This window comes from Grammomys surdaster, unplaced genomic scaffold (assembly GCF_004785775.1).
Source record: "Grammomys surdaster isolate TR1022 unplaced genomic scaffold, NIH_TR_1.0 278, whole genome shotgun sequence".
Classification (NCBI taxonomy): domain Eukaryota; kingdom Metazoa; phylum Chordata; class Mammalia; order Rodentia; family Muridae; genus Grammomys; species Grammomys surdaster.
This window is the reverse complement of record NW_021604719.1, coordinates 13,003,548-13,023,898: the sequence shown is the minus strand read 5'-3', so window position 1 is coordinate 13,023,898 and position 20,351 is coordinate 13,003,548. Positions and strand designations below refer to the sequence as shown.

The 20,351-nt window shown below is 41.7% G+C and overlaps 1 protein-coding gene across 2 annotated transcripts in view; it reads right to left on the bottom strand.

The window, feature by feature from the left end:
- Gramd2b (GRAM domain containing 2B) overlaps positions 1-20,351 on the bottom strand; it is a 96,452-nt gene that overhangs the window by 46,841 nt on the left and 29,260 nt on the right. The window lies entirely within an intron of this gene.

The window sequence follows — 20,351 nt, the reverse complement described above, 5'->3', positions numbered from 1 at the left end:
TCTCTCTCTCTCTCTCTCTCTCTCTCTCTCTCTTTCTCTCTCTCAACAGGCTTTCTCTGCATGGCCCTGGCTGTCCTGGAACTCACTCTGTAGATCAGAATAGCTCCAACTCACAGAGATCCTCTTGTCTCTGTCTCCTGAGCACTGGGATTAAAGGTGTGTGTCATCGCTACCTGGCTGCAGATAGAAATTTCAATAAAGTTAAATCCAGATTTTTTTGTTGTTCATTTATTTATTCTTTTAGGATGGTACTGATGCTGTGCTGGAGGCAATGGACTTTAGCATCTTTAGACACGTAACTAGGCACTGGGTACCCAAATGAAATTTGAGGGCCATATTTCCTCACTAGTCCACAGAACTGTTGTCAGGGGCCAGGAACCCTATCCCAGAGGATAAAGTGCTTGCTGTTTGAAGACCAGAGTTTGGATCCTCAGAACCCAAGTAAATGCTGGGTGGGTACAGCTGGCCAGCTGTAACCCCAGAAGGCAGAGAAAGGAGAGAAGAAACAGAAATGCTACTACCTACTCTAACATCTGGGCCAGATTAGGCTTTTTTGGAGATAAAGCAAGAAATTCTAGTTACATGGGTCAACATGAATTGAGTCATAACTATAAACTACATATCAAAGAACATGGAGTATCATGATGCTAGGCTGGAAGATAGAACTATGCACAATGCTACAGCTGCTCCTCATCCTGTGCCAAAGGGACGGCTGTGAAAGAAACCCAAGCAGCAGTAGGCATCAATCTATCAACACCTAATGTGAGCAAGACAGTGGGCTGGCTGGTACTGAGTGTGTCTGGGCTTTTGCACAGACGCTGTCATCTGCCTGTGACATTGCATGTTGTGGATGGCCCTGGTATTTGTATTTTGTTGTTAATTCTGCTCTCTTGGGAGGGCCCTGGACAAGGAATGAGTCACATACTCAGGTGATTTGTGAACCATCCCCTAATGAATAAAGAAGCCAATCACTGGGACTTCTGGGTTGGAGAGGGGAAGAAAGGAAGAGGAGAGAGAGAGGATCTTTTTTAGACAGGGACAGAGTGAGGACAAGATGTAGCTACTAGTGTCTCCCGTTGCTATGGCGGGTCCACTAGGATTTGCCACCGGAGGATTTAGATTTAATATAGATACAGGATTAGCATTCTAGTTGTTACACCCAGAGATTGAGTTACTATTGTTTCTGAACTAAGTTTGTGTGGTGTTTTCCTTCACGAAGCTGTTCTACTGGGTTCCAGAGAGAAACATACAGTGGCCGTGGGGGCTTTGAAGCATGGGGTTGGAGTCTTAGTAGCCCGCCAGTGGGAACTTAGTGAGTTGGGTGGAGATGTTTCAGGAATCACCAGGCCAGAGAGTCTGCTGAGGTGAGAACACCTTGCTTGTGCCATGTGGCCTGCTGGTGCTCAGCGTAGCGCAGGAACATGCTGATTATTTTTAATATTTCCCGCAACAATTGCAGGGTTAGGTCAGACCTCCTGAACACATTCCTACACCTATCTGAAAAATTTGCAGTATATGAGCTTCAAACAAAACCTGGGAGTCTGGGTTCAAAAACTCAGCTCTCTCAGAAATTGTACCTTCAGAATTGATGGGTGTAAATACATGTCTCAGTTGAGATCAGTCCTCTTATCCTTGTCAATCAAACACAGAATCCTGTTTATGATAAGTAGCTCCTATGCAACCACAATGCCCAATCTCTCCCTGAATTGCTTCAGATACCACACAAGCAGGTTAGCTTAGAAAGGGCGCAGAATAAAGATACTTTCTAAGCTGGAGAGCCAGACTGTTTTTAAGGCAGATACTTGCATAATATGGTTTCATCAGAAAGTAGGAGAGAAGCTGGGCGGTGGTGGCGCATGCCTTTAATTCCAGCACTTGGGAGGCAGAGGCAGGCGGATTTCTGAGTTCGAGGCCAGCCTGATCTACAGAGTGAGTTCCAGGACAGCCAAAGCTACACAGAGAAACTCTGTCTCGAAAAAGCAAAAAAAAAAAAAAAAAAAAAAAAAGAGTAGGAGAGAATGAGAGGGGCTTCTCTTGATCGTTCTTATCAGCTACCTCTCATGCTTGTCTCCAGATCTCCAGCCCTCAAGCAACTTGTTCCATTAACATTTCTTGGGAATTATCGTAGAAAAAGGTAGGTCAGGATCCTGTGTGGGATAGTGCCTACAGGGAGTCAGAGGCATCTGCGCCCTTTACAGATCATCATCTCAGGTTCGTAGTAACACAACATGAATGTGTAAAGTGGGGTCTCCATCACAGCAGAGAGAAGGCCAGTTTTATAGAGGAGACAGCAATGGCATAGGAGTCCCCTGGGGATATATGTTTTGAAACTGCCAATAGATGTTTGAAACTGAAGATGAGAGGCCAGCTCTTTTGGGTTCAGACTTCATCTTAGAAAACCTGACCTAAGGTTGAACTCAAGTTAACTAACAGGCCAGTACCTAGCACCAGTTTCCAGGCTACCCCCAATAAAACCTGCATCTAGCACCGGTTTCCAGGTTATTTGACAACAAATCTACACCTCCAGGTTACAAGCCTGCCTGACACTTCACTTCCTAACAACCACCAACCAGGAGAAAAACAGAGGTTAAGTTTATGGCTCCCAGCACCAGCCAATTATGTTAAAAGCCACAATGCTCCCTCCCCCCACCCCCAATCAGATGTGTATCAGGCTAGACACTGACTTGCTGCTATAAATGCTTGCCTGAAACTAGGCCCAGAGCTCTAACTTCCTGCTGTGTCAGGATTGGCATGGAGCCCAAGATAGAGCTTGAACCAAGAGACCCTAATGAGATTACACCGGTATCGGCTCCTTGGTGATCTTTTGGGGTTCATGAACGTTTCATGGTCCAACACAGACAGCATTTGAGTTCTCTATGTACTATGCTCTCCCTATACCTACACGTGATACAGTTTAATTTATAAATTAGGCACAATGGAAATGGAAATAGCTAATAAAAATAGGTTGCATCAAAACATCAAAACACCAGTATCATTATTCTTAAAGTTTGCAGCCCAGTGTAAAGTCAAGTAAGAGTCTTTTGCACACTGTCACTATGATGTCATCACAGTAGCTGCAGGGTTACTGAAGTGACTAACAGGTGGATGACCTACACTACCTGGATGTACTGGAAAAGGTGTCTGCGTGGGAAGGGGTGCACAAATATAAGAGTTCATCTTGTTACTCAGGACTATGTGGAATGAAAAAATGTATACATTGTTTACTTCTGGAATTTTCCATTTGATATTTCAGATTGTAACTGAAATTTCAGAAAAGGAGGACTACTACATTGTATAGGAAAGTTACAATCTCCACTGCAAGAGTAGTGGGCGACTGGGCCAGAGTCTCTGAAGAGAGGGAAAGAAACCCAAGAGGGAATGTGTGGGAGGGTGGAAGAGTGTAGATTTTGCCTGAGGGGAGGGAGCTGTTTATTTTTTATCTAATTCATGAAACTCCAGTACAGCAAAGAAATACAGGTTGAAACAATACTTAGTAAAACCAGAACTGAGAATATAAATAAGGCTGAAAATTATTTTTCCTCTTATCTTAGGGGTTATTGCATGTGTGCTTGGACCATATGGCAAACTGTCTCTGAACTCAAAGGACACTTTATATGTCAGAGTCACTTGGTGCCAGGGGTCTGTGAAAACACACTTCTTCCCTCTTATGTCTGTACATCTGGCAATCCAGGGCCAAGCAGAAACAGTGTTGCTGTGTTTCTCTTAGGCAGAAGCCTTGTAGGGTGGCTGGGAGACAATGGTAAACATCACTACAAGACAGCACACTGTCTTCAGGAGTGAAGTTTCTGTATTCATGATGGATACACTATACATGTTGGATCTCACTTGGGTTTCCAATTGGAGGTACAATTACTGGTGATTTGTGTTTGGTTTTATTTTCACTATGACCCATGGCTACCAAAGTTTCATAGATGGTAATGTTTTGAAAATACTCTTTAAAAAAAGGAAAAGAACACAATGACTCTGATGCCTGCTCTGTATCATATCTTAAACGGGAACAGATTTCAGGTAAGTTTTTAGAGTGTATTTGCGAGCAGCAGATTCACAGAAAAAAAAAATCTAGAAGCCCTTATACCACACAAAAGTGACTAGGCCCTAGGTGAGACTTACATCTTAAATTGGGTTTTGGATGTGTTTCTTTTAAAGTTATGACTAATGTAAATACTTAGGTGAAAGAATGAAATTGGGAGTGAGTGAGTGGGTTCTTACACTACATTCAAATCCTGTCTGGTTTTGTTTTGCTAGGTATTCCGTGGGACACATAATCAATTTTAATTATTTTTATATGTATGGCAAAGAAAAAGAATTCTTCCTCAAGATATAAGAATATATATATATATATATATATATATATATATATATGGAATTTTATTTCAGCCGACTTAAAAAGTGTTTGCAATTGATTTGAAAAACTAACATAACCTATGACTCTTGTTAGTTTTTAGATGGCTGCTGTTGCTTAGCATTGAAACATACTGAACTCAGAAGCACATTTTATTAGGAGCCTGGAACAAACTGGCTAACACATTTCTAAGGTGACTTTCACCAGGGAACCTCTTATAGAACTAGAGCACACAGTCTGTTTTTTTTTTTTAATATAAATTATATCATATCAAGATTGTCCATCACTGCAGTACCTGTGAAACCCTATGGGACATCAGCATCCACATTTGTGTCTCTCTCTGGTGGGATGATCAGATGACGTAACCATGTGAGGAGTATGGGGTGAAGAGAAAGGCTCTTCCCCCGACGGATCTTAGGATAACTGTATGTAACAGTATGACTGTAGATGACCGGGAACATACATGGAGTTGTGCTGAGGTGACACTGTGACAGAGAGGTGGCCCTGAGTCAACCATTCAAGCAGTCTCAACTTCCTCAGTACCCACGGGTAAGCCTGCAGCTTTGGCCAGCTATATCCCACAGATCACAGCCCGTGTGTGACCTGCGGCTTGGTACCAGGGTCAGCGGTGCCAGCATTACTTCAAGTCTTACTAAATTTCCTACTAGGCATTTTGGATTTTTGGACACCTATCTGAACGTACCTCTTTCTCCAATTTACATTTTAACTCGTTGTTGGTAGGAAAGCTGGCTGATTTTTTAAAATATAGTTTTTCTTGGCAACCAGTAAACTTACTGAATCCCTCTATTGTGGTTTGGCCAGTTCACTTGAGTTTAAAACGCACTATACATAGGCTGGGTGGTGGTGGTGCACGCCTTTAATCCCAGCACTCAGGAGGCAAAGGTAGGCAGATCTCTGTGACTCTGGTCTACAGTCTGGTCTACAGAGTGAGTTCCAAGACAGCCAGGGCTATATGAAGAAACACAGTCTTGAAAACCCAAAGCCAAACAAAACACCAGATAATAAAACGTACCCTCTATTCAACTGGTATGTTCGGAAAGCGTGACCCACCCACCTATCACTCTTAACCCAGCTGCACTTATTTTTCCTTATTGCCCTTGCCTTGTGACATTCTTTCCTTTCTTGTGAACTCAACACCTGGGTCCTTTGGTGTTTGTCTGGGTGGCAGCTCATCACCCTGTAACCTCTGTGCCACATCACAGAAATCACTTCCCCGTCACTATGGCTCAGATTGCACCCTGTGGTGATCCTCCATCAACATGTCTCTAAGTGCTTCAGTTGTTTGCCTGTGATCACGGTCTCCCAGCAGTTCCTACCCCTTGCTGCTCTCACTTGCTCTGTGTTAACCCTTAGAGGCAGACCCCTGCCCTGGACAGTTCTGTGTGCTTCCTGTCCAGGACACCCTCTGAACTTGGTTTGCTTTCTAAGACAGCTTGGATTACCTATTAGGTCAAGTCATGCCACTCGCCCCTGACACCCACTCAGCACACCATGTTCCTGCTGACTAGCTCAAGCCAGTCTTAACGTCATAATCCCTGGAGCTGGAGAGATGACTCAGGGATTAAGAGCACTGACTGCTCTTCCAGAGGTCCCAAGTTCAATTCCCAGCAACCACATGGTTGCACAGCCATCATTACAGATGCCTTCTTCTGATGTGTCCAAAGAGAGTGACAAGGTACATACATAGAATAATTAAATCCTTAAAAAAAAACACCTCATACTCTATGGATTCCTAGCAGGCAGAAGGGGAAACAATCCAGTCCTGTCTCTGGATTGCGGTCTTTCCTGCCAAATGAGAACTCAGAACTCAGAACTTCCCTGTCATCCTCTTCTTTCATACCCCAAGCTCAAGTTCCAACCACACATCTCACTTCTGAAGCCCCTAACCAAACATGGCTCATCTCTCTAAGTCAGTGGTTCTCAACCTCCCTAACACTGAGATCCTTCAATACAGTTCCTCATGTTGTGGTGACCCTCCAACCACGAAATTATTTTTATTGCTACTTCATAACTGCAATTGTGCTACTGTTACAAACCGTAATGTAAATACTTTCGGAGATATAGGGTTGTGATCAAGGGGGGTCTCGACCCACAGGTTGAGAAGCAGTGCTCTAGGTGATCGGGCCATGTTATGACTGAGAAAGGCAAGCCTGAGGCTCAAGGACAACAGCCATATGTCCTGACCAAAAGTTGTTCTATCAGCACTAAATGCATCCGTTCACTTCTCCTGCTTCAGAAGGTCAAGTCTCTGTCTAAGTCATGTTTACGGCCATCTCTGACACCCCAAAAGTGTGTTCTTCCAGTGGTGGGTTATCTACATTCTCTTCCCTCTCTGCTGGCTCCTCCCCACTGGTTTATTCAGTGGCTCACGAGTGTAGCTGGTGCCTCTGTGCTGCCTCCTGAACCTGTAGTCTATCTGTATATACTGACCCTGCTTCCAACCTTTTCCACTGCCTAGCATATGAAAGCTTGGCCTGTAGGCCTATCGTTCCACTCAACTCTGTCAGATGAGTTTTCTATCACTCAGTGACAAGGGCAATGCTCTGTAGTCTTGGGCATTTGAACACCGGGTCCCCAGTTGGTGGTGCTGTTTAAGGAGGGTTAGGTGGTACATTCTGGGGGCTGGCTTTGAGATTAAAAAGCTTTGCTTACTTCCACTTTGCTCTTCCTGCTTTGTGCTTGCCAGCTCCCCTTTCATGAAATATTCTGGAACACTAAGGCAAAACTAATCCTTCCTTTTGTAAATTGTCTTGGTCGTGGTGTCTTATCACAGCAACGGAAAAATGAGTGATACATCATCACTATTCCGAATATATTTTCCTTGTTTGTTGCTTTCACAACTCCAGTGCATTTTATTTTGTTTGTTTATCTGTTGGTGTTTTCTACTGTGCTGTTTATTCCCCTGCAATAATTTGGAGGCCTCTTCCTTTGACCTGTATGCCAACATCTGCACGCCAACATCTGCACACCAAAACAGGCTCGCTCCTCTTTCTAGTTCTTACTCTTCATTCAAAATATCCAACTTGTTTTAACTACCACCTGTAGGTTGGCAAGTCCCAAATCTATATTCTGGCACTGTTATCCATTGCAATCTCAATTTTTATAAACAGGAACTCACATTTTCACTTTCTATGCTTTGTGGAGTAATGTGAAAGTATCATCATCCACTCTACCCTCCTTTGGGAAGGAAGAGCCTTCCTCCATCAATCCAATTCATTACCCTTTTATGAAGTACTATGTACACACACACACACATACATACACACTCACACACATGTGTGTGTATATATATATATGATACAATTCTTGAGCCATAAGAAGAATGAAACTCTTCCATTTACAACAGCATGGATTAGCACTGGAGATCTTTATGTGAAGAAAGCCAGATAGCACAATATTTAACTCAGGTCAAATCTAAAAAGTTCATCAAAGAACCTGAGAGAATAGCGGCGGTTACCAGAGGTTGGAGAGACTTGGGAAGAGGGTGGGATGGAGAAGGTTGGTGATCCATCAGTACCAAGTTACAGCTAGACATGGGTGACAAGTTCTGGTGTCCTAATGTAATACTACAGTGACTACAGATAAGAATGAGCTACATATTCAAAACACTAGAAGAAAGTATGAGTGTGTGCATACATGTATGTCTATGTGTCACATGAGTACAGTACGCAAGAAGGCAAGAAGAGGGTGTCAGAGCTACTGTGGGAGTACTAGGACTCAAACCCAGTTCCTCTGCAAAAGTAGTCAGTTTTCTGAACTGTTTGCCCAGCTCTGGAGATCACAGTGGTTTAAGTATTATACAAACTGGAGATCACCGTGTTCAACCTGATTTAAGTATTATACAAAGTTTATGTATATTGAAATATCACATGCTATCCTGAAATAGATATGTTTTATGTATGTTAAAAATAAATTTACTTTAAAATTTATATTGATTTCTGCCTTAATGTTCTTGAGGACAAAGTCTATGCCAAATACACCCCAATGTCTATAATATACTATACATTGCCTAACAATATCAGTACTTTAAAAATGTTCAATTACTGATGCAAACGCAAATGTTTTAAAGACCACAAGTAAACTACAAACACAAGTACAATTATTGAATGGAGAGCTGTGACCCATACTATTTTCCAAGTTTCACTTCTGAGGTAAGAGCTTCTTCATCTTGTTCTGTATTCTTCAGACTCAGTGAACAATTACTGTCAGATTTCAGTGTACTGGAAACGCTCCAGGCGCTATTGACAATGAACTCGGTCCTGACTTGTTTTTCAGGCTTAAGTGATGTTACTCATTTAGGCATCGCCACTGTGACACCATGGCAACCCAGGGTCACAGCAACACAACTGAAAGCTGATACGGAGCTATAGTGTGTAGGGTAGTCTAGCTTTGTTCCAGTGGTAGTCTCACTTTAAACAGGAGTGAGTTTACTTAAGGGAAGAAATAAAAGAATTAATAAAGATGACAAATCATGTAGGCAAAGTGAAGATCCTCTTCATATTTAAAAAGCTGTTTCCCATTTGTTCGGGCTAATAGAATTCTCTACACAAAGGCACCAAAGAGTTCTAAGAAGTAGGTCAGTTTCTTCAAAGACCAGTACTCCTTAGGTTGGCAAGGCTCTAACAAGCCAGGCCGTTCCTCTATAAAGGAGGAAACTGAAGGCCAGAGGATAACAAGCCAGGCTATTCCTCTATTAAAGATAAACTGAAGGCCTAAAGTGTCAAAGTGTTGGCTGCAGAGACAAAGTTGGAAGCGAAGCAAAGATCAAAGCAGGAAAGGGAATGCAGGCTAACAGGGCTCCAGATCCTCTTCCCATTCTCCCTGTTCAGGGCACCCCTAAGTACACATCAAAAATATGCATTCAAGGAAACAGTAAGATGGTTCAGTGGGTAAAGATGCTTGCTGCCAAGCCTGTATGACCTGAGTTCAAATCTAGAGGCCCCACATGATAGAATGAGAGAACTGAGTCCTACAAGTTTTCCTCTTACACCCACAAGTGCTATAATATGTACATGTGCTTGTGTGTGTGTGTGTGTGCAAGCACGTGTGCCCTAGAACTTAGAAGAATCATATTCTTATTATTCTAGTCATTTATTTCATGTGTGAGTGCTTTGCCTGCAGGTATGTCTGTGCATCATATGCCTGCCTGGCACCCACAGAGGTTAGAAGATGTGGGATCCCTGTGAACTGGAGTTACAGATGGTTGTGAGCCACCATTTGGGTGCTGGGAACTGAACACAGGTCCTCTGCTAGAGCAACAGGTGCTCTTAGCTGCCGAGCCACCTCTCTTGGTCCTCTACCTACCTTATTTTTTGAGCAAGGTCCCTTCCTGAGCCTGGAGCCCAGCAACTGGCTCGTTCCCAAGATTCTGTCTCTACATCCCCAACACTGGCATCACAGGTACACTCTGTGACATTTGGTTTTTCATGTGAGTGCTGGTTATCTGAACTCAGGCTGCCTTATTCAGGGTTTCTGTTGCTATGAAGAGACACCACGACCACAGCGACTCTTATAAAGGCAAACATTTAATTGGAACTGGCTTACAGGTTCAGAGGTTCAGTCTGTTATCATCATGTCGGGAAACATGGTGGTACACAGGCAGTTATGATGCTAGAGAAGAAGCTGACAGCTCTACATCTGGATGGGCATGTGCCAGGAAGAGAGAACAACACTGGGCTTGGCTTGAGCATCTGAAACTTCAAAGCTAGTGACATATTTTCTCCAACAAGGCCACACCTCCTAATAGTGCCACTCCCTATAAGCCTATGGGGACCATTTTTATTCAAACCACCACAAAGTTGCTTACGGCTTTTAGGACAAGTACAATGGATACTGGACAAATGGATACATCACCAAGACCCTAAAAATGATATTGGACAAATAGATACATCTCCAAGTCCCTAAAAGAAATGCTAGTGCTATATCTGCACTTATCTGAGTATTGCAAAAGCAATGAAAACCATTTTAGGACTCAATAGAAATCTTAAAAATGTACTGTTTTCACAAGGGCATTAAGCAGCAATTCTAGATCTGGATCTCCAGAAATATTTGTGAATATTGCCAGAAACTGTTTTGTTATTTTTATAGTCACAGCTTGCATTTGATCAAAAAATGATTTTATTTACAGAAAGGTTTAAAGGTATTTAACTATTCTTGTCTACTTTATTCACCAAAATCGGCTTCAAACAACTTCAGGCTGTTTCCAAAACTTGGATTGTCTCTTAAAAGTAAAGGCCGTGCCAACCCTGTGGCTATTCAATCAGGCTCGGGAAGTAACAGCGCAGGAAGAATTTTCAAAAGATTTTGGAAAGCGGCAACATTCTTTGGTCAAGTTCTTGGGTTCCGTTGGAGACTCCTTTAAAACAGATAATATTCACATGCTCTCCAAACAAATCAGTCACAGTCCTCTACAGAAACATTCTAGATTTGTGCAAGAAGAACCAAACCAAGGGATTTCTTTATTTTATTGAGATAGGAATTCATTAGGTAGCCCTGGCTGTCCTGGAACTAGTCTCAAAGTCACAGAAATCTGCCTGGTTCTTCTGGAGTGCTGGGATTAAAGGCATTTGCCACTATGCCTAGCTCCCATTATGGGCTTTCAAATAAGGGCTGTATGAATAACTATTGTGTGCAACATAAGATAAAGCAGCAACAGACAATTACTCCCCTTTCTTCTTTCAGAACAGAGTGCAGGCAGATCTCTCTGAGTTGGGCCAGCCTGGTTTATATAGCGAGTTCCAAGACAACCAAGGATATTAGAGTGACTCTGTCTCAAAACCAAAAATCAAACAGAGAATGAACTGAGAGGCCTGGAATGCTCAGCTAGGAACTTCTCCTTCCACTGAGCTCGGAACATCCACTAGCTAAGAGCATGAAACAGTTGCATTCTGGTGGTTTTGATACCGTTAGACAGGGTAGTCACTGTATAGGTAAATAACTATGCTGCAAAGAAACTCAGAAAGAGTGGATGGTAATGCCTGCCACTTACTAAGCTCTGCTCTCCAGATTTGTATGACCACTCTTTAACACAGAAACCTCAACCCACAGCTCGAGACTTTTATTTGGTCATCTGCCACATTACCAGTGTTTTGGTCCATGTAATACTGCACACATCACAGTGCCCCGTAAGACTCTAAAGGATCTATGGAGAGGTCTCAGTGGTTATAGCACTTGCATTCAAACAAAGGACTGGAGTTCAGATCCTCAGAACCCATGGAAATGCTGAGAAAGTACTCCGGCCAGCCTGTAACTCCAGCCTCCTTAGAGCAAGCTACCTTGACAGACTAGCAATACTTGTTAGCTCTGGGTTTCATAGAGACCTGCCTGTTAAATAAGATGTAAGAACGATTGGGGATGATTCCAGACATCAACTTTGCGCCTCCATATGCATGGGGCATCTATGTGAGTGTGTACCCACTCATGCGTGTCTACACACCCCGAAATATGCGTACACACACACACACACACACACACACACACTATACACATGAGAATGGAAAAAGGAGAAAAATGCTATAGTGAATTAAAATAATTCCTACTGAATAATTAAAATAAATTCTATGACATCACAGCATTATAACATGATATCATGATATGCTATATGTTTATGGTGATGATAGTGTGAAGAGACTAATTATAGGGACAAAAAAAGGCGGAGCAATACTATTGTAAGGTACTATTATACTATTATAAGGTACATACTATTTTATAGTGAAAACAAAGTTTTAAAAAAATATTTACTGTTATGTCTTTTATTCTCTCCAAATTTACTCTCTATTAAAAAAAGATTACTGTCAAGATGTCAGGTTACATTTTCTGTGTTCAAAAAGTCTCTTTGATTGCATCGCTTTCTCTTGTGCTAAATTTAATCTCTTACTGTCTCCTTCGCCAAGGCCCTGAGGGGCAGCAGATTAGACCATTACAAGAACAACCAAACGGCCTTGGTGTGCAGCAGTCTGGTGTAAGTACAGTCTCTGATGTTTCCCCAAAGGTGGAATCACCTAACAGTCCACTTCTCCAAATGTGCTCCCATCAACGCACACACAAGACTGTTATGTCCATTTGAAATTCAACATCCTAAGGAAAACGAGACAAAACACTTGATTCTGCCCTGAAATGACGGTAGACTAAAAACATTTGCTTTATCCTGTTAGAAGAAGGTGATGTGCCTGAAGTTATGCAAACGATCAATCAGAAAGACATCAGACCACCTTCAGTCGGATTTAAGACAAGCAGAAAACTTGGCAGGTCAAGGCTGAGGATTAACGAGAGGAAGGCTCAATGCCAGAAATCAGGTGTCCTGGAGAAGAGCACGGGGCAACCAGTGTCATAAAAATCAATTGTTACTATTGAAAGAAGTTGGGTGTCACGAACATGGTATATGTGCATTTCTGCGTAGAGAATGCAAAACCGAAAACCTTCAAAGACTCCTCAAGGTCATAGAACAGATAGTTGCATGCTACTGGGAGAATTTAAACCTTCTGACTTTTGACAATTACTTACTATTTACATCTTTTTCCTACCCTTTCCTCACAGTATGTCCCAGACCCTTAGCAATGACCAGTAAAGCTACAGTTTATGAACCATTTAGCAATATCAGCCCTGGGCCAAGTGCACTTCGGATCCCCATTTAAACTTTAAAGCGAGTTGATACAACACAGGTGACGAAACTCAGCTGAGCACTCAGCTGCTCAGCATTTTGCCAGGGCCTTTTTTGTGGAATTGGGCTTCTTAGTGTCTCCTGTTCATGGTCCTGACAATCCTGACAGGACCAAGCTGTGATACAAACTCACTCACCTTCACTTTGGCTGACAGACTACTTAAACAACAGAACACACGAGATGGAATTTCCCTGGAATCTCATGCTGGCAGAAGGTTTCTGAGCCCTGGGGCAGCCATGAGGGGATCTTGTCTCTGTGCAGTTTTCACATCAGCATGCTAGAGATAACGGAGAGCCCTCAGGGGTCAGTGATGAGTAGGGTCTCACTTTGATCCAGACAGCTTAGCTATGCAGAACTCTGAACCTCTTGCTAGGATATGAAGGTGCATTTAGGGGGAGCTAGGACCCTTTATCTCTCTTCCCACTGTGACAAATCTCCCTTTCTTGGCTTTTCACTATTGGCTTGGCTTATTGAGGAGGGCTGGCTGAGCCTGGCTTGTTAGCTCTACCAATCAATAGGCTCTGACCCTAATTGAAGTAACAATCCTATGTCCTCACACCCTTCCCCCAGCAAGAAACACAACTCAAGGTATACAAATATATAAAATAGGCCTACAAAGAAAAGTTATTGACCATAAAGTATAGGAAATGTATTTTAAAGACAATTTTGATATAAATTTACTATTTCTTAATGATGAATGTGCTTCATAGTTTGAATATAAAGAATTAAATTTTTGTTGAATATGTGACATTAGTGCTACAAGTCAAGGAACATCTTTCGGAGATGATAATCATTTTGATTTGATAATCATCAATGTGGAATATGCTCCTTGACATAAATTTTGCAGAACTATGCTTGGAAGCATTTCAGACATTGCTGGAAATGCTAGTTAATCCTGAACCAAAATTTTGCTTAACACAAATTGCCCTTAGAGGCCAGAAGAGTGTGTCAGATCCCCCTGGAACTGGAGTTACAGATGGCTGTGAGCCACCATGTGGGTGCTGGGAATCAAACACTAGCCCTCCGTGAGAGCAGCCAGTGTCCTTGACACCTAGGCCATCTCACCAGCACCTTAATAGATCGGTTTGTTTTTTTTTTTTTTTCAGGGAAACACAAACCAGCAATTTAAAAACCAAATATTCTAACATTACAATCCAAAGATGTATTGATGTGATACATGCCAGGCAACAACGATAGGAAAATATTTAAAAGTTTCTGTTTTTCATAATTGAACCATTATGTTCCTTTAAGAGCAGAAAACTTTGTGCAGTGAAAACATCACACTTCATAGCAGATACTTGTCTGGGATCTGAGCTGGTGTTTCAGGCAGTGTTTGTTGGCATTGTGTGGTGAGACCAACAGGTATTGTACTCTGTGTTCTGAATGAGGGTGGCACAGAAACCCATACTGTAACACAGAGAAGAACATCTCAGGTTCATTATGTGTTTGATTTTGAAATAACTCTGGCTATTTCTTTCAGAAACATGTGACTATTGCCAGGTTTTCTTTTTTTTCTTTCTTTCTTTTCTTTTTCTTTTTTGGCTCTCACATTCAGTAATATGTTCCAAATATCCATTGTGCCCCACGGTTTAAAAAGGCAGGCTCCAAAGGCAGGAAGATTCACATCTCAACCCTGATTCTCTGGAGTCTGAGTCCCTAACCACTTTTTGCACCATCTGGATAAACCTGCAATTTCTTGTTATACTAACCTGGCCATAGAGCTAGTTTGGTTCATTCCAGATGTTTTCAAACACTTTCAAAGTAGAACTTCTGTATTTGTATCGTTTCAACGTCTCCATCATTGACGTCTGAACTGGAGCATACCTTTTGCACTTTATAATATGCTATAATGTTTCATTCTTATTCCAATGTTTATACTAGCAACTGAACTGGGGGTGTCAAATTTGGCGGAGATGAACACACTCACACAGATAGATGGACACACACACACACACAAAGTGCACATGCATATGGATAGAAGGCTGATAGATAATAGGTTCTTGCACTGAGGGGGAACTTCCAAGGTTCAAGGTCAAGCACGAGAGAAACCAAGCCTAACTTGGTTAGGACTGCCTTTCTTCTTCTCTTGTTTCCAATTCGAGACTACGTCCTCACTTTTTATGTTGACTGTCAAGTACACCAATGTGCCACACCCAAGCATTATCTTAAGTAGCTTTAAAAAGCTTAACTGAGCCCATGACATAGCCCAGAGGGTAAAGCCAGATGTCAAGTCTCATGATCTTGTTGATTCCCAGGATCCAAATGAAGGTGGACAGAGAAACTCTGGAAGGTTTCCCTCTGGTCTCCATATGCCCCCTTCTCCCACCCCCAACACATATTTGCTGCTCTTCCTGAGGACCTGGGTTTAATTACTAGCACCATCTAGGAGCTCACAACCATCTGTAACTCCATTTCCAGGGAGTCTGATATCCTCTTTGGCCTCTGAAGGCCCAAAATTGTAAGTAAAGGAAATTTTGAGTTGACCTCTAGAGATAAAAGGGAAGGAAGAGGAAAAAATCTAAATAAAGAAGCAGAAGTGAGGGGAGGGAGCCAGATGGAGATAACCCAACTCCTATTTCTTCTGCATATTTCTTTTAGTTTTATAAGAATATTTTCAAAATTTAATTTCTCTATTATTATTTCTAGCTGGGTCTCAAATAGGCTGTTCAAGCAGCCTTCTACTAAGCTAACATTATCCCTAGTCTTTAATTATTAGTTTAAAAGTATTCATTTTTATTTTATGAGTATGAGTGTTTTGTCTGCATGTATGAAGTTGTACTGTGTGTGCATCAGATGCCTGTGGAGGCCAGAAGAGGGCATCAGACCTCTTGGGATTGGAGTTATGGTTGTAAGGTACATGTAGGTGCTGGGACCCAAAACTGGGTTCTCTGCAAGATCCAGTGCTCTTAACCACTGAGCTATCTCTCCAGCCCCCTTAATCAATATTTTAAAATGATATTTTAAAATTAATCACTACATATATTTATGGGGCATATATATGTATATAAACATACACTCATATAAAACATGGAATGAGTAAATCAAACTAATTCACATATTCAGCATCTCACTTACCTATCATTTTTTTAAAGGATGAGACACTTGATATTTTCCTACTTTGAAATATACAATTATTTATGTCCCTTTAGTTACCCTGCCAGCCAACATATCTCACATTTATTCTTGTCATCTATCTGAAATGCTCTCGTCTTTATTACAAGTGAAAATCAGTGTGCGTGTGTGTGCATGCGTGTGTGTGTGTGTCTAGTGTGCACCACACACATGTACCGAGGCCAGAGGACATCTTCTAGAAGTCAGTTATGTCGTTCTGCTTTGTGGGATCCAGGAATGAAACCCAGCTTGTCAGCTGACTTTACACTCTTAGCCATCTTGTTAGCCCTGAAACTCTGTGGTCTGAACACTCCCATTCCTTCCCACTCCATACTCGGGCTAACTATCATCCTGCTTCTATGATGTCAGACAGTATTTGTCTTTCCGAGCTTGATTTGTTTCACTTCACCTAATGTCTTCTTGGTTTATTCATGTCCCAAATCACAGGATTTCCTACACCCCCCCCAAGCCAAATGGCATCCCTCAGACCACGTTCTCTACTGTGCATATGGACTACATTTTCTTTATCTTGTCATTCATTCATGGGTAAATGATGATTCTATAGCTTAGCTCTTGTGAATAATTCTGGGATGAACACGACGGGTGCTCTATGTTACCTCTTTAATATGTATGGGCCTGCTGATCTAACTGGCTCACTATAAATGATGTACATGGTGACTAGTACTAGGAAAGGAGGTTGAGATAGTCTCTCTGTGTTCAGGACTAGAAGGACCTCAAACACTGGCAGAAGACTCTATTTTAGAGTAGGCCATAGAGAGCCACTCTGATGTATAAATTCTGGAGCAAGAACCAGGGATAAATCACCATCCAGTGTTTACATCTTGAGAGCAGGGAGGAGATTGGCTTGAATCTGAGCTGCTGCTGTATTAAATCTGCTGAGCTTCTCAGAGCTTCAACGCTTTTATTTGCAAAGTGGAGACACAATGGTGCCTGTTTCTTCCTATGTGTAAAATGAATGTGAAGTTTGAGCATGGAACTAGAAAATATCCTGAGTGAGGTAACTCAAACCCAAAAGCAAATAGCAAGCATTCTTAAATGCCAACATTTTTTTAAAAAACATATATATATTTTTTTTTTCCTTAAAACTATGAGGTCGACCAGTTGTACTTTTAATTAAAACACAGTGCTAACTATTATTATGAGGGGGCTAATTTCTGGGACACAAGATGGTTGCAGTTATGGTCCCATTCTAATACTTTCCCATGGATGTTTACTGAGACACCAGGAAACCCACAGAAGTAAGCATAAACATCTGGCAAGCTAAAGTGATTCCATGTGACACTATCACATTGGTACACCCACAGCAGCATTCCCTCTTTAAGTAACTCTTATCCTGACACCAGAGCAACAGTTGAAGAGCTCAAAAGAAAATGTAGATGGACGCAGTTGTGATTTTGGCAGGCTTAGACAATACTCTTTTGTAGGGGAAGATAAGTTAGCAAATTTTGCAACAGTTTACCAGAGATGGCAATTGGCAAATATATTAACCACAGAGAAGATTGGGTTAGAGATCAAACTTTTTATGGTATCTTGTCCACTTAATGTGGCAATGGCCACATTTGTGCCTAGCCCATCCCACAGTTCTTCCAGATTCCAGAAGGACAGACGCAAAACCACATTTGAACTGACCACCATGATTGTAGGTGCCCCAGTATTTGTTGAATTGAAATGAATTTGTGAAATGGATTATTCCAAGTGAAAGACTGTATCAGAGTTATGAGCATCAGTGTGCTCAGTATTTCCCTGATGTCTAAGCTTTGAATGAACAAAACTTGTATCAATGCTATGGTAGAACATGTTATTTTCAAACAATCCAAAGCATGGCCTTATCTGAGGATCTACACACCTAGGACACAACGATTCCAAAGCTTGCCAGCTGTTGGGTAGACTTGAGTCATTCTTTGTGTAACTGGAAGTAGACTTCTTTGGGTTAGTCTTAGACTACAAGTTTTAAGATCCTGACTCTCTAGTCCTGCTTCTGACCCTCAGGGCTCTAGCCACAAACAATGTCTGTAACAAGGTAAAAGGACTATCTATACTAAGTTTTCTTCAGAGAAAAAAAGCATGTGGAAAGATGATGAAGAGCAAAGGAAACAGGTATTATTTAATTGTCCATCTTTTTCTTAGATCTGAGTTATTTGTTTAGCTATTTACTTAGGTTTTCTTTTTCTTTTTTTCTTTTTGAGCCAGAGTCTTTTTTTTTTTCTTAAGGATTTATTTTATATTTATGAGTACATTGTAGCTGTCTTCAGATACACCAGAAGAAGATATCGTTTCCATTACAGATGCTTGTAAGTCACCATGTGGTTGCTGGGAATTGAACTCAGGGCCTCTGGAAGAGCAGTCAGTGCTCTTAACTGCTGAGCCATCTCTCCAGTCTAAGCCTAAGTCTTTCTATGTAGCCCTGGCTATCCTGGAACTTGCTATGTAAATCAGATTGGCCTTAAACTCATGAAGAGTCTCCTGCTTCTTCCTCCCAACTGCTAGGATTGAAGGCCTGTGGCATCATGCCCAGTCATAGATCTGAATTATTATTATGCAGTTGGATTTTATTCAGGGGTAAGGAAAAAATTTTTATGCGAGTTTTACTTCTGCCAACATTTTCCCTTCATCATAACAAGTGGGAAATACACCATTTCTTCACCTTTTGGTAAGACCAAGTGAAGGATGAGTGACGATAGCTGAAGATGCTGGACACTGGACAGCAAAGAGCTGTCAGAAGGTCAGAGAACCAGGAAAGAGTGTGGCCACAGCCCTGAAAGCACAGATCAAAGCAACTGACGTGTATCTTCTTCCCTAATTTTCATGTACACTCAACTGACAGAGACTAGAGTAGTGGTTCTCAACCTTTCTAATGCTATGACCCTTTAATATGGTTCCTCATGTTGGAGTGAACTCAACCATGAAACTATTTTGTTGCTACTTCATAACTGTAATTTTGCCTCTGTGAAGAATCGGAATGTAAATCTCTGTGTTTTCCCACCGTTTTGGGTGATCTCTGTGACAGGGTCCTTGGACCCCTAAGGGAGTCATGACCCACAGGTTGAGAAATGCTGATCTAGAGTCTGCAGTCACGTATGCTAGCCTCATGTGGAACAAACCTGTGATCCACACACAAAACAACAAAGTGCCTAACTGATGCATGAAATAGTGGGAAGGGAGACTGAGTCTTCACTGTTAGAAACTGCCATTGAGAGTAGCATCAATGAAACACTGGAGGCTTCCTAACAACTTAATACCATGAAATAAAATCAGGCTTATTTAGATATTGATTGTGCCATGGGTTAATGTTTCAGTGATTTGGTGACAGAGCAAATCAGCAAATAGTCAAAGGTGTTTTTTTTTTCCTTCTAAAAAGAAGAACAAGAATAACAATTGATTAGACACCATACCTTTGGGCTATTAGACAAGTGCTCAAAGAAGCACTAGAAAGGAGAGTTTCCTTATATGACGGAAATACTTGTGATGGGAAAATCTGTTTTTGGTGTGAAGATTTTATAGGTCAGATAATGTGCAAATGTAATGTGCACAGAAATGCTTTAAGAAGACAGACAGCCATATTTAAACTGTTTGTCTAAGTACATATCACAGTGTTCCTCCACAACATTGTAAATGGTGGTGGTGGTGTGGTGTGGTGTGTATGTGTGTGTGTGTGTGTGTCTGTGTGTAAGGGCACAGACTTTGAGGGAAAGATAAAGCATGATTGTTTCCGACTACTTCTCTCTTAGGTGGAAACAGTGAGTAGGAATGAGGAGAGCCAACCACGAGCTCTGAATCAAATAAAACACACATTATTGAGAAAACGATCAACAGATGACATCCAATAACCAAAGATGCCTGGATCTCCCCAGATGTCATTCAGAAATAGAAGGACTGAAGCAAATTTTAACACGGACTTTTGACTTGGCTCCAAGATTTGAGGAGTTTCCCTAAATCTCCTTGGGGAATTAGAAAACATCAACTATAATTTTGGATCCAATAATTCTCATCATTGCCGGATAGACAATGCATTCTTCAGTGAGGAGAGGAAGGGAGGAGACAGGAAAGGAAAGCAGGAAAGAGCTGGAGATGAAAGGAGAGAGGGAAGACACACACACACACACACACACACACACAGAGAGAGAGAGAGAGAGAGAGAGAGAGAGAGAGAGAGAGAGAGAGAGAGAGAGAGAGAG